Source organism: Accipiter gentilis, chromosome 35 (assembly GCF_929443795.1).
Source record: "Accipiter gentilis chromosome 35, bAccGen1.1, whole genome shotgun sequence".
Taxonomy (NCBI): domain Eukaryota; kingdom Metazoa; phylum Chordata; class Aves; order Accipitriformes; family Accipitridae; genus Astur; species Astur gentilis.
This window is the reverse complement of record NC_064914.1, coordinates 3,545,868-3,558,769: the sequence shown is the minus strand read 5'-3', so window position 1 is coordinate 3,558,769 and position 12,902 is coordinate 3,545,868.

Here is a 12,902-nt window from a genome sequence, read left to right as displayed (position 1 = left end):
GAACACCAGCAACAGCTTCCAGGGCTGCCACCTTCCGTGTGGGACAAGGAGCCGGACGTGTGCCTTTTCGGAAACAAGCTCTGCCGAGGACGAGAGCCATGAGATGTTCCTCCTCTGGGCAAGGCCGGGTCCCAGATCCTGTTGTGCCTGTGAATAGGCTGCAGGGGGACGGTGAACACCAGCAACAGCTTTCACGGCTGCCACCTTCCGTGTGGGACAAGGAGCCGGACGTGTGCCTTTCTGAAAACAGGCCGTGCTGAGGACGAGAGCCATGAGATGTTCCTCCTCTGGCCAAGCCCGGGTCCCAGATCCTGTTGTGCCTGTGAATAGGCTGCAGGGGGACGGTGAAGACCAGCAACAGCTTTCAGGGCTGCCACCTTCCGTGTGGGATAAGGAGCCGGACGTGTGCCTTTTCGGAATCAGGCTCTGCCGAGGACGAGAGCCATGAGATGTTCATCCTCTGGGCAAGCCCGGGTCCCAGATCCTGTTGTGCCTGTGAATAGGCTGCAGGGGGACGGTGAAGACCAGCAACAGCTTTCAGGGCTGCCACCTTCCGTGTGGGACAAGGAGCCGGATGTGTGCCTTTCTGGAAACAGGCCCTGCCGAGGACGAGAACCATGAGATGTTCCTCCTCTGAGCAAGCCCCGGTCCTGAATCCTGTTGTGCCTGTGAATAGGCTGCAGGGGGACGGTGAAGACCAGCAACAGCTTTCAGGGCTGCTACCTTCCGTGTGGGACAAGGAGCCGGACGTGTCTTTCTGGATACAGGCCCTGCCGAGGACGAGAGCCATGAGATGTTCCTCCTCTGGGCAAGCCCGAGTCCCAGATCCTGTTGTGCCTGTGAATAGGCTGCAGGGGGACGGTGAAGACCAGCAACAGCTTTCAGGGCTGCCACCTTCCGTGTGGGACAAGGAGCCGGACGTGTGCATTTTCGGAAACAGGATCTGCCGAGGACGAGAGCCATGAGATGTTCCTCCTCTGGGCAAGGCCGGGTCCCAGATCCTGTTGTGCCTGTGTATAGGCTGCAGGGGGACGGTGAAGACCAGCAACAGCTTCCAGGGCTGCCACCTTCCGTGTGGGACAAGGAGCCGGACGTGTGCCTTTTCGGAAACAAGCTCTGCCGAGGACGAGAGCCATGAGATGTTCCTCCTCTGGGCAAGGCCGGGTCCCAGATCCTGTTGTGCCTGTGAATAGGCTGCAGGGGGACGGTGAAGACCAGCAACAGCTTCCAGGGCTGCCACCTTCCGTGTGGGACAAGGAGCCGGACGTGTGCCTTTTCGGAATCAGGCTCTGCCGAGGACGAGAGCCATGAGATGTTCCTCCTCTGGCCAAGCCCGGGTCCAAATCCTGTTGTGCCTGTGAATAGGCTGCAGGGGGACGGTGAAGACCAGCAACAGCTTTCACTGCTGCCACCTTCCGTGTGGGACAAGGAGCCGGATGTGTGCCTTTCTGGAAACAGGCCCTGCCGAGGACGAGAGCCATGAGATGTTCCTCCTCTGGGCAAGCCCCGGTCCTGAATCCTGTTGTGCCTGTGAATAGGCTGCAGGGGGACGGTGAAGACCAGCAACAGCTTTCAGGGCTGCCACCTTCCGTGTGGGACAAGGAGCCGGACGTGTCTTTCTGGATACAGGCCCTGCCGAGGACGAGAGCCATGAGATGTTCCTCCTCTGGGCAAGCCCGAGTCCCAGATCCTGTTGTGCCTGTGAATAGGCTGCAGGGGGACGGTGAAGACCAGCAACAGCTTTCAGGGCTGCCACCTTCCGTGTGGGACAAGGAGCCGGACGTGTGCATTTTCGGAAACAGGATCTGCCGAGGACGAGAGCCATGAGATGTTCCTCCTCTGGGCAAGGCCGGGTCCCAGATCCTGTTGTGCCTGTGAATAGGCTGAAGGGGGACGGTGAAGATCAGCAGCAGCTTCCAGGGCTGCCACCTTCCGTGTGGGACAAGGAGCCGGACGTTTGCCTTTTCGGAAACAAGCTCTGCCGAGGACGAGAGCCATGAGATGTTCCTCCTCTGCGCAAGCCCCGGTCCTGAATCCTGTTGTGCCTGTGAATAGGCTGCAGGGGGACGGTGAACACCAGCAACAGCTTTCAGGGCTGCCACCTTCCGTGTGGGGCAATGAGCCGGTCTTGTGCCTTTATGGAAACAGGCCCTGCCGAGGACGAGAGCCATGAGATGTTCCTCCTCTGGGCAAGCCCGGGTCCCAGATCCTGTTGTGCCTGTGAATAGGCTGCAGGGGGACGGTGAAGACCAGCAACAGCTTCCAGGGCTGCCACCTTCCGTGTGGGACAAGGAGCCGGACGTGTGCCTTTTCGGAAACAAGCTCTGCCGAGGACGAGAGCCATGAGATGTTCCTCCTCTGGGCAAGCCCGGGTCCCAGATCCTGTTGTGCCTGTGAATAGGCTGCAGGGGGACGGTGAACACCAGCAACAGCTTACACGGCTGCCACCTTCACTGTGGGACAAGGAGCCGGACGTGTGCCTTTCTGGAAACAGGCCGTGCCGAGGACGAGAGCCATGAGATGTTCCTCCTCTGGGCAAGCCCGGGTCCCAGATCCTGTTGTGCCTGTGAATAGGCTGCAGGGGGACGGTGAAGACCAGCAACAGCTTCCAGGGCTGCCACCTTCCGTGTGGGACAAGGAGCCGGACGTGTGCCTTTTCGGAAACAAGCTCTGCCGAGGACGAGAGCCATGAGATGTTCCTCCTCTGGGCAAGGCCGGGTCCCAGATCCTGTTGTGCCTGTGTATAGGCTGCAGGGGGACGGTGAAGACCAGCAACAGCTTCCAGGGCTGCCACCTTCCGTGTGGGACAAGGAGCCGGACGTGTGCCTTTTCGGAATCAGGCTCTGCCGAGGACGAGAGCCATGAGATGTTCCTCCTCTGGCCAAGCCCGGGTCCAAATCCTGTTGTGCCTGTGAATAGGCTGCAGGGGGACGGTGAAGACCAGCAACAGCTTTCAGGGCTGCCACCTTCCGTGTGGGACAAGGAGCCGGATGTGTGCCTTTCTGGAAACAGGCCCTGCCGAGGACGAGAGCCATGAGATGTTCCTCCTCTGGGCAAGCCCCGGTCCTGAATCCTGTTGTGCCTGTGAATAGGCTGCAGGGGGACGGTGAAGACCAGCAACAGCTTTCAGGGCTGCCACCTTCCGTGTGGGACAAGGAGCCGGACGTGTCTTTCTGGATACAGGCCCTGCCGAGGACGAGAGCCATGAGATGTTCCTCCTCTGGGCAAGCCCGAGTCCCAGATCCTGTTGTGCCTGTGAATAGGCTGCAGGGGGACGGTGAAGACCAGCAACAGCTTTCAGGGCTGCCACCTTCCGTGTGGGACAAGGAGCCGGACGTGTGCATTTTCGGAAACAGGATCTGCCGAGGACGAGAGCCATGAGATGTTCCTCCTCTGGGCAAGGCCGGGTCCCAGATCCTGTTGTGCCTGTGAATAGGCTGAAGGGGGACGGTGAAGATCAGCAGCAGCTTCCAGGGCTGCCACCTTCCGTGTGTGGACAAGGAGCCGGACGTTTGCCTTTTCGGAAACAAGCTCTGCCGAGGACGAGAGCCATGAGATGTTCCTCCTCTGCGCAAGCCCCGGTCCTGAATCCTGTTGTGCCTGTGAATAGGCTGCAGGGGGACGGTGAACACCAGCAACAGCTTTCAGGGCTGCCACCTTCCGTGTGGGGCAATGAGCCGGTCTTGTGCCTTTATGGAAACAGGCCCTGCCGAGGACGAGAGCCATGAGATGTTCCTCCTCTGGGCAAGCCCGGGTCCCAGATCCTGTTGTGCCTGTGAATAGGCTGCAGGGGGACGGTGAAGACCAGCAACAGCTTCCAGGGCTGCCACCTTCCGTGTGGGACAAGGAGCCGGACGTGTGCCTTTTCGGAAACAAGCTCTGCCGAGGACGAGAGCCATGAGATGTTCCTCCTCTGGGCAAGCCCGGGTCCCAGATCCTGTTGTGCCTGTGAATAGGCTGCAGGGGGACGGTGAACACCAGCAACAGCTTTCACGGCTGCCACCTTCACTGTGGGACAAGGAGCCGGACGTGTGCCTTTCTGGAAACAGGCCGTGCCGAGGACGAGAGCCATGAGATGTTCCTCCTCTGGGCAAGCCCGGGTCCCAGATCCTGTTGTGCCTGTGAATAGGCTGCAGGGGGACGGTGAAGACCAGCAACAGCTTTCAGGGCTGCCACCTTCCGTGTGGGACAAGGAGCCGGACGTGTCTTTCTGGATACAGGCCCTGCCGAGGACGAGAGCCATGAGATGTTCCTCCTCTGGGCAAGCCCGAGTCCCAGATCCTGTTGTGCCTGTGAATAGGCTGCAGGGGGACGGTGAAGACCAGCAACAGCTTTCAGGGCTGCCACCTTCCGTGTGGGTCAAGGAGCCGGACGTGTGCATTTTCGGAAACAGGATCTGCCGAGGACGAGAGCCATGAGATGTTCCTCCTCTGGGCAAGGCCGGGTCCCAGATCCTGTTGTGCCTGTGAATAGGCTGAAGGGGGACGGTGAAGATCAGCAGCAGCTTCCAGGGCTGCCACCTTCCGTGTGGGACAAGGAGCCGGACGTTTGCCTTTTCGGAAACAAGCTCTGCCGAGGACGAGAGCCATGAGATATTCCTCCTCTGCGCAAGCCCCGGTCCTGAATCCTGTTGTGCCTGTGAATAGGCTGCAGGGGGACGGTGAAGACCAGCAACAGGTTTCAGGGCTGCCACCTTCCGTGTGGGGCAATGAGCCGGTCTTGTGCCTTTATGGAAACAGGCCCTGCCGAGGACGAGAGCCATGAGATGTTCCTCCTCTGGGCAAGCCCGGGTCCCAGATCCTGTTGTGCCTGTGAATAGGCTGCAGGGGGACGGTGAAGACCAGCAACAGCTTCCAGGGCTGCCACCTTCCGTGTGGGACAAGGAGCCGGACGTGTGCCTTTTCGGAAACAAGCTCTGCCGAGGACGAGAGCCATGAGATGTTCCTCCTCTGGGCAAGCCCGGGTCCCAGATCCTGTTGTGCCTGTGAATAGGCTGCAGGGGGACGGTGAACACCAGCAACAGCTTTCACGGCTGCCACCTTCACTGTGGGACAAGGAGCCGGACGTGTGCCTTTCTGGAAACAGGCCGTGCCGAGGACGAGACCCATGAGATGTTCCTCCTCTGGCCAAGCCCGGGTCCCAGATCCTGTTGTGCCTGTGAATAGGCTGCAGGGGGACGGTGAAGACCAGCAACAGCTTGCAGGGCTGCCACCTTCCGTGTGGGACAAGGAGCCGGACGTGTGCCTTTTCGGAATCAGGCTCTGCCGAGGACGAGAGCCATGAGATGTTCCTCCTCTGGGCAAGCCCGGGTCCAAATCCTGTTGTGCCTGTGAATAGGCTGCAGGGGGACGGTGAACACCAGCAACAGCTTTCAGGGCTGCCACCTTCCGTGTGGGACAAGGAGCCGGACGTGTCTTTCTGGATACAGGCCCTGCCGAGGACGAGAGCCATGAGATGTTCCTCCTCTGGGCAAGCCTGGGTCCCAGATCCTGTTGTGCCTGTGAATAGGCTGCAGGGGGACGGTGAAGACCAGCAACAGCTTTCAGGGCTGCCACCTTCACTGTGGGACAAGGAGCCGGACGAGTGCCTTTCTGGAAACAGGCCGTGCCGAGGACGAGAGCCATGAGATGTTCCTCCTCTGGCCAAGCCCGGGTCCCAGATCCTGTTGTGCCTGTGAATAGGCTGCAGGGGGACGGTGAAGACCAGCAACAGCTTTCAGGGCTGCCACCTTCCGTGTGGGACAAGGAGCCGGACGTGTGCCTTTGTGGAAACAGGCCCTGGCGAGGAAGAGAGCCATGAGATGTTCCTCCTCTGGGCAAGCCCGGGTCCCAGATCCTGTTGTGCCTGTGAATAGGCTGCAGGGGGACGGTGAAGACCAGCAACAGCTTTCAGGGCTGCCACCTTCCGTGTGGGACAAGGAGCCGGACGTGCGCCTTTTCGGAAACAGGCTCTGCCGAGGACGAGAGACATGAGATGTTCCTCCTCTGGGCAAGCCCGGGTCCCAGATCCTGTTGTGCCTGTGAATAGGCTGCAGGGGGACGGTGAAGACCAGCAACAGCTTTCAGGGCTGCCACCCTCCGTGTGGGACAATGAGCCGGACGTGTGTCTTTCTGGAAACAGGCCCTGCCGAGGACGAGAGCCTTGAGATGTTCCTCCTCTGGGCAAGCCCGGGTTCTGAATCCTGTTGTGCCTGTGAATAGGCTGCAGGGGGACGGTGAAGACCTGCAACAGCTATCAGGGCTGCCTCATGCCGTGTGGGACAAGGAGCCTGACGTGTGCCTTTCTGGAAAAAGGCCTTGCCGAGGACGAGAGCCATGAGATGTTCCTCCTCTGGGCAAGCCCGGGTCCCAAATCCTGTTGTGCCTGTGAATAGGCTGCAGGGGGACGGTGAAGACCAGCAACAGCTTTCAGGGCTGCCACCTTCCGTGTGGGACAAGGAGCCGGACGTGTGCCTTTTCGGAATCAGGCTCTGCCGAGGACGAGAGCCATGAGATGTTCCTCCTCTGGGCAAGCCCGGGTCCTGAATCCTGTTGTGCCTGTGAATAGGCTGCAGGGGGACGGTGAAGACCAGCAACAGCTTTCAGGGCTGCCACCTTCCGTGTGGGACAAGGAGCCGGACGTGTGCCTTTGTGGAAACAGGCCGTGCCGAGGACGAGAGCCATGAGATGTTCCTCCTCTGGGCAAGCCCGGGTCCCAGATCCTGTTGTGCCTGTGAATAGGCTGCAGGGGGACGGTGAAGACCAGCAACAGCTATCAGGGCTGCCACATTCCGTGTGTGACAAGGAGCCGGACGTGTGCTTTTCCGGAAACAGGCTCTGCCGAGGACGAGAGCCATGAGATGTTCCTCCTCTGGGCAAGCCCGGGTCCTGAATCCTGTTGTGCCTGTGAATAGGCTGCAATGGGACGGTGAAGACCAGCAACAGCTTTCAGGGCTGTAACCTTCCGTGTGGGACAAGGAACCGGACGTGTGCCTTTCCGGAAAAAGGCCGTGCCGAGGACGAGAGCCATGAGATGTTCCTCCTCTGGGCAAGCCCGGGTTCTGAATCCTGTTGTGCCTGTGAATAGGCTGCAGGGGGACGGTGAAGACCAGCAACAGCTTTCAGGGCTGCCACCTTCCGTGTGGGACAAGGAGCCTGACGTGTTCCTTTCTGGAAAAAGGCCGTGCCGAGGACGAGAGCCTTGAGATGTTCCTCCTCTGGGCAAGCCCGGGTCCCAAATCCTGTTGTGCCTGTGAATAGGCTGCAGGGGGACGGTGAAGACCTGCAACAGCTATCAGGGCTGCCTCATGCCGTGTGGGACAAGGAGCCTGACGTGTGCCTTTCTGGAAAAAGGCCTTGCCGAGGACGAGAGCCATGAGATGTTCCTCCTCTGGGCAAGCCTGGGTCCCAAATCCTGTTGTGCCTGTGAATAGGCTGCAGGGGGACGGTGAAGACCAGCAACAGCTTTCACGACTGCCACCTTCCTTGTGGGACAAGGAGCCAGATATGTGCCTTTGTGGAAACAGGCCCTGCCGAGGACGAGAGCCATGAGATGTTCCTCCTCTGGGCAAGCCCGGGTCCTGAATCCTGTTGTGCCTGTGAATAGGCTGCAGGGGGACGGTGAAGACCAGCAACAGCTTTCAGGGCTGCCACCTTCCGTGTGGGACAAGGAGCCGGACGTGTGCCTTTGTGGAAACAGTCCCTGCCGAGGACAAGAGCCATGAGATGTTCCTCCTCTGGGCAAGCCCGGGTCCCAGATCCTGTTGTGCCTGTGAATAGGCTGCAGGGGGACGGTGAAGACCAGCAACAGCTATCAGGGCTGCCACATTCCGTGTGGGACAAGGAGCCGGACGTGTGCCTTTTCGGAAACAGGCTCTGCCGAGGACGAGAGCCATGAGATGTTCCTCCTCTGAGCAATCCCGGGATCTGAATCCTGTTGTGCCTGTGAATAGGGTGCAGGGGGACGGTGAAGACCAGCAACAGCTTTCAGGGCTGCCACCTTTCGAGTGGGACAAGGAGCCGGACGTGTGCTTTTCCGGAAACAGGCTCTGCCGAGGACGAGAGCCATGAGATGTTCCTCCTCTGGGCAAGCCCGGGTCCTGAATCCTGTTGTGCCTGTGAATAGGGTGCAGGGGGACGGTGAAGACCAGCAACAGCTTTCAGGGCTGCCACCTTCCGTGTGGGACAAGGAGCCGGACGTGTTCCCTTCTGGAAACAGGACGTGCCGAGGACGAGAGCCATGAGATGTTCCTCCTCTGGTGAAACCCGGGTCCAAATCCTGTTGTGCCTGTGAATAGGCTGCAGGGGGACGGTGAAGACCAGCAACAGCTTTCACGGCTGCCACCTTCCGTGTGGGACAAGGAGCCAGATATGTGCCTTTGTGGAAACAGGCCCTGCCGAGGACGAGAGCCATGAGATGTTCCTCCTCTGGGCAAGCCCGGGTCCCAGATCCTGTTGTGCCTGTGCATAGGCTGCAGGGGGACGGTGAAGACCAGCAACAGCTTTCAGGGCTGCCACCTTCCGTGTGGGACAAGGAGCCGGACGTGAGCCTTTCTGGAAAAAGGCCGTGCCGAGGACGAGAGCCATGAGATGTTCCTCCTCTGGGCAAGCCCCGGTCCTGAATACTGTTGTGCCTGTGAATAGGCTGCAGGGGGACGGTGAAGACCAGCAACAGCTTTCAGGGCTGCCACCTTCCGTGTGGGACAATGAGCCGGACGTGTGTCTTTCTGGAAACAGGCCCTGCCGAGGACGAGAGCCATGAGATGTTCCTCCTCTGGGCAAGCCCGGGTTCTGAATCCTGTTGTGCCTGTGAATAGGCTGCAGGGGGACGGTGAAGACCAGCAACAGCTATCAGGGCTGCCTCATGCCGTGTGGGACAATGAGCCTGACGTGTGCCTTTCTGGAAAAAGGCCGTGCCGAGGACGAGAGCCATGAGATGTTCCTCCTCTGGGCAAGCCCGGGTCCCAAATCCTGTTGTGCCTGTGAATAGGCTGCAGGGGGACGGTGAAGACCAGCAACAGCTTTCACGACTGCCACCTTCCGTGTGGGACAAGGAGCCAGATATGTGCCTTTGTGGAAACAGGCCCTGCCGAGGACGAGAGCCATGATATGTTCCTCCTCTAGGCAAGCCCGGGTCCCAGATCCTGTTGTGCCTGTGAATAGGCTGCAGGGGGACGGTGAAGACCAGCAACAGCTTTCAGGGCTGCCACCTTCCGTGTGGGACAAGGAGCCGGACGTGTGCCTTTGTGGAAACAGGCCCTGCCGAGGACGAGAGCCATGAGATGTTCCTCCTCTGGGCAAGCCCGGCTCCCAGATCCTGTTGTGCCTGTGAATAGGCTGCAGGGGGACGGTGAAGACCAGCAACAGCTATCAGGGCTGCCACATTCCGTGTGGGACAAGGAGCCGGACGTGCGCCTTTTCGGAAACAGGCTCTGCCGAGGACGAGAGCCATGAGATGTTCCTCCTATAGGCAAGCCCCGGTCCTGAATCCTGTTGTGCCTGTGAATAGGGTGCAGGGGGACGGTGAAGACCAGCAACAGCTTTCAGGGCTGCCACCTTTCGAGTGGGACAAGGAGCCGGACGTGTGCTTTTCCGGAAACAGGCTCTGCCGAGGACGAGAGCCATGAGATGTTCCTCCTCTGGGCAAGCCCGGGTCCTGAATCCTGTTGTGCCTGTGAATAGGCTGCAGGGGGACAGTGAAAACCAGCAACAGCTATCAGGGCTGCCACATTCCGTGTGGGACAAGGAGCCGGACGTGCGCCTTTTCGGAAACAGGCTCTGCCGAGGACGAGAGCCATGAGATGTTCAACCTCTGGACAAGCCCGGGTCCTGAATCCTGTTGTGCCTGTGAATAGGCTGCAGGGGGACGGTGAAGACCAGCAACAGCTTTCAGGGCTGCCACATTCCGTGTGGGAAAAGGACCGGAAGTGCGCCTTTTTTGGAAACAGGCTCTGCCGAGGAAAAGAGCCATGAGATGTTCCTCCTCTAGGCAAGCCCCGGTCCTGAATCCTGTTGTGCCTGTGAATAGGCTGCAGGGGGACGGTGAAGGCCAGCAACAGCTTTCAGGGCTGCCACCTTCCGTGTGGGACAAGGAGCCGGACGTGTGCCTTTCTGGAAAAAGGCCGTGCCGAGGACGAGAGCCCTGAGATGTTCCTCCTCTGGGCAAGCCCCGGTCCTGAATACTGTTGTGCCTGTGAATAGGTTGCAGGGGGACGGTGAAGACCAGCAACAGCTTTCAGGGCTGCCACCTTCCGTGTGGGACAAGGAGCCGGACGTGTGTCTTTCTGGAAACAGGCCCTGCCGAGAACGAGAGCCATGAGATGTTCCTCCTCTAGGCAAGCCCGGGTTCTGAATCCTGTTGTGTCTGTGAATAGGCTGCAGGGGGACGGTGAAGACCAGCAACAGCTATCAGGGCTGCCTCATGCCGTGTGGGACAAGGAGCCTGACGTGTGCCTTTCTGGAAAAAGGCCTTGCCGAGGACGAGAGCCATGAGATGTTCCTCCTCTGGGCAAGCCCGGGTCCTGAATCCTGTTGTGCCTGTGAATAGGCTGCAGGGGGACGGTGAAGACCAGCAACAGCTTTCACGACTGCCACCTTCCGTGTGGGACAAGGAGCCAGATATGTGCCTTTGTGGAAACAGGCCCTGCCGAGGACGAGAGCCATGAGATGTTCCTCCTCTGGGCAAGCCCGGGTCCTGAATCCTGTTGTGCCTGTGAATAGGCTGCAGGGGAACGGTGAAGACCAGCAACAGCTTTCAGGGCTGCCACCTTCCGTGTGGGACAAGGAGCCGGACGTGTGCCTTTGTGGAAACAGGCCCTGCCGAGGACGAGAGCCATGAGATGTTCCTCCTCTGGGCAAGCCCGGGTCCCAGATCCTGTTGTGCCTGTGAATAGGCTGCAGGGGGACGGTGAAGACCAGCAACAGCTATCAGGGCTGCCACATTCCGTGTGGGACAAGGAGCCGGATGTGCGCCTTTTCGGAAACAGGCCCTGACGAGGACGAGAGCCATGAGATGTTCCTCCTATAGGCAAGCCCCGGTCCTGAATCCTGTTGTGCCTGTGAATAGGGTGCAGGGGGACGGTGAAGACCAGCAACAGCTTTCAGGGCTGCCACCTTTCGAGTGGGACAAGGAGCCGGACGTGTGCTTTTCCGGAAACAGGCTCTGCCGAGGAGGAGAGCCATGAGATGTTCCTCCTCTGGGCAAGCCCGGGTCCTGAATCCTGTTGTGCCTGTGAATAGGCTGCAGGGGGACAGTGAAAACCAGCAACAGCTTTCAGGGCTGCCACATTCCGTGTGGGACAAGGAGCCGGACGTGCGCCTTTTCGGAAACAGGCTCTGCCGAGGACGAGAGACATGAGATGTTCCTCCTCTGGGCAAGCCCGGGTCCCAGATCCTGTTTTGCCTGTTTAATAGGCTGCAGGGGGACGGTGAAGACTAGCAACAGCTTTCAGGGCTGCCACCTTCCGTGTGGGACAAGGAGCCAGACGTGTGCCTATCCGGAAACAGGCTTTGCCGAGGACGAGAGCCATGAGATGTTCAACCTCTGGACAAGCCCGGGTCCTGAATCCTGTTGTGCCTGTGAATAGGCTGCAGGGGGACGGTGAAGACCAGCAACAGCTTTCAGGGCTGCCACATTCCGTGTGGGAAAAGGAGCGGAAGTGCGCCTTTTTTGGAAACAGGCTCTGCCGAGGAAAAGAGCCATGAGATGTTCCTCCTCTAGGCAAGCCCCGGTCCTGAATCCTGTTGTGCCTGTGAATAGGCTGCAGGGGGACGGTGAAGACCAGCAACAGCTTTCAGGGCTGCCACCTTCCGTGTGGGACAAGGAGCCGGACGTGTGCCTTTCTGGAAAAAGGCCGTGCCGAGGACGAGAGCCCTGAGATGTTCCTCCTCTGGGCAAGCCCCGGTCCTGAATACTGTTGTGCCTGTGAATAGGTTGCAGGGGGACGATGAAGACCAGCAACAGCTTTCAGGGCTGCCACCTTCCGTGTGGGACAAGGAGCCGGACGTGTGTCTTTCTGGAAACAGGCCCTGCCGAGGACGAGAGCCTTGAGATGTTCCTCCTCTGGGCAAGCCCGGGTTCTGAATCCTGTTGTGTCTGTGAATAGGCTGCAGGGGGACGGTGAAGACCAGCAACAGCTATCAGGGCTGCCTCATGCCGTGTGGGACAAGGAGCCTGACGTGTGCCTTTCTGGAAAAAGGCCCTGCCGAGGACGAGAGCCATGAGATGTTCCTCCTCTGGGCAAGCCCGGGTCCCAGATCCTGTTGTGCCTGTGAATAGGCTGCAGGGGGACGGTGAAGACCAGCAACAGCTTTCACGACTGCCACCTTCCGTGTGGGACAAGGAGCCAGATATGTGCCTTTGTGGAAAAAGGCCGTGCCGAGGACGAGAGCCATGAGATGTTCCTCCTCTGGGCAAGCCCGGGTCCTGAATCCTGTTGTGCCTGTGAATAGGCTGCAGGGGGACGGTGAAGACCAGCAACAGCTTTCAGGGCTGCCACCTTCCGTGTGGGACAAGGAGCCGGACGTGTGCCTTTGTGGAAACAGGCCTTGCCGAGGACGAGAGCCATGAGATGTTCCTCCTCTGGGCAAGCCCGGGTCCCAGATCCTGTTGTGCCTGTGAATAGGCTGCAGGGGGACGGTGAAGACCAGCAACAGCTATCAGGGCTGCCACATTCCGTGTGGGACAAGGAGCCGGACGTGCGCCTTTTCGGAAACAGGCTCTGCCGAGGACGAGAGCCATGAGATGTTCCTCCTATAGGCAAGCCCCGGTCCTGAATCCTGTTGTGCCTGTGAATAGGGTGCAGGGGGACGGTGAAGACCAGCAACAGCTTTCAGGGCTGCCACCTTTCGAGTGGGACAAGGAGCCGGACGTGTGCTTTTCCGGAAACAGGCTCTGCCGAGGACGAGAGCCATGAGATGTTCCTC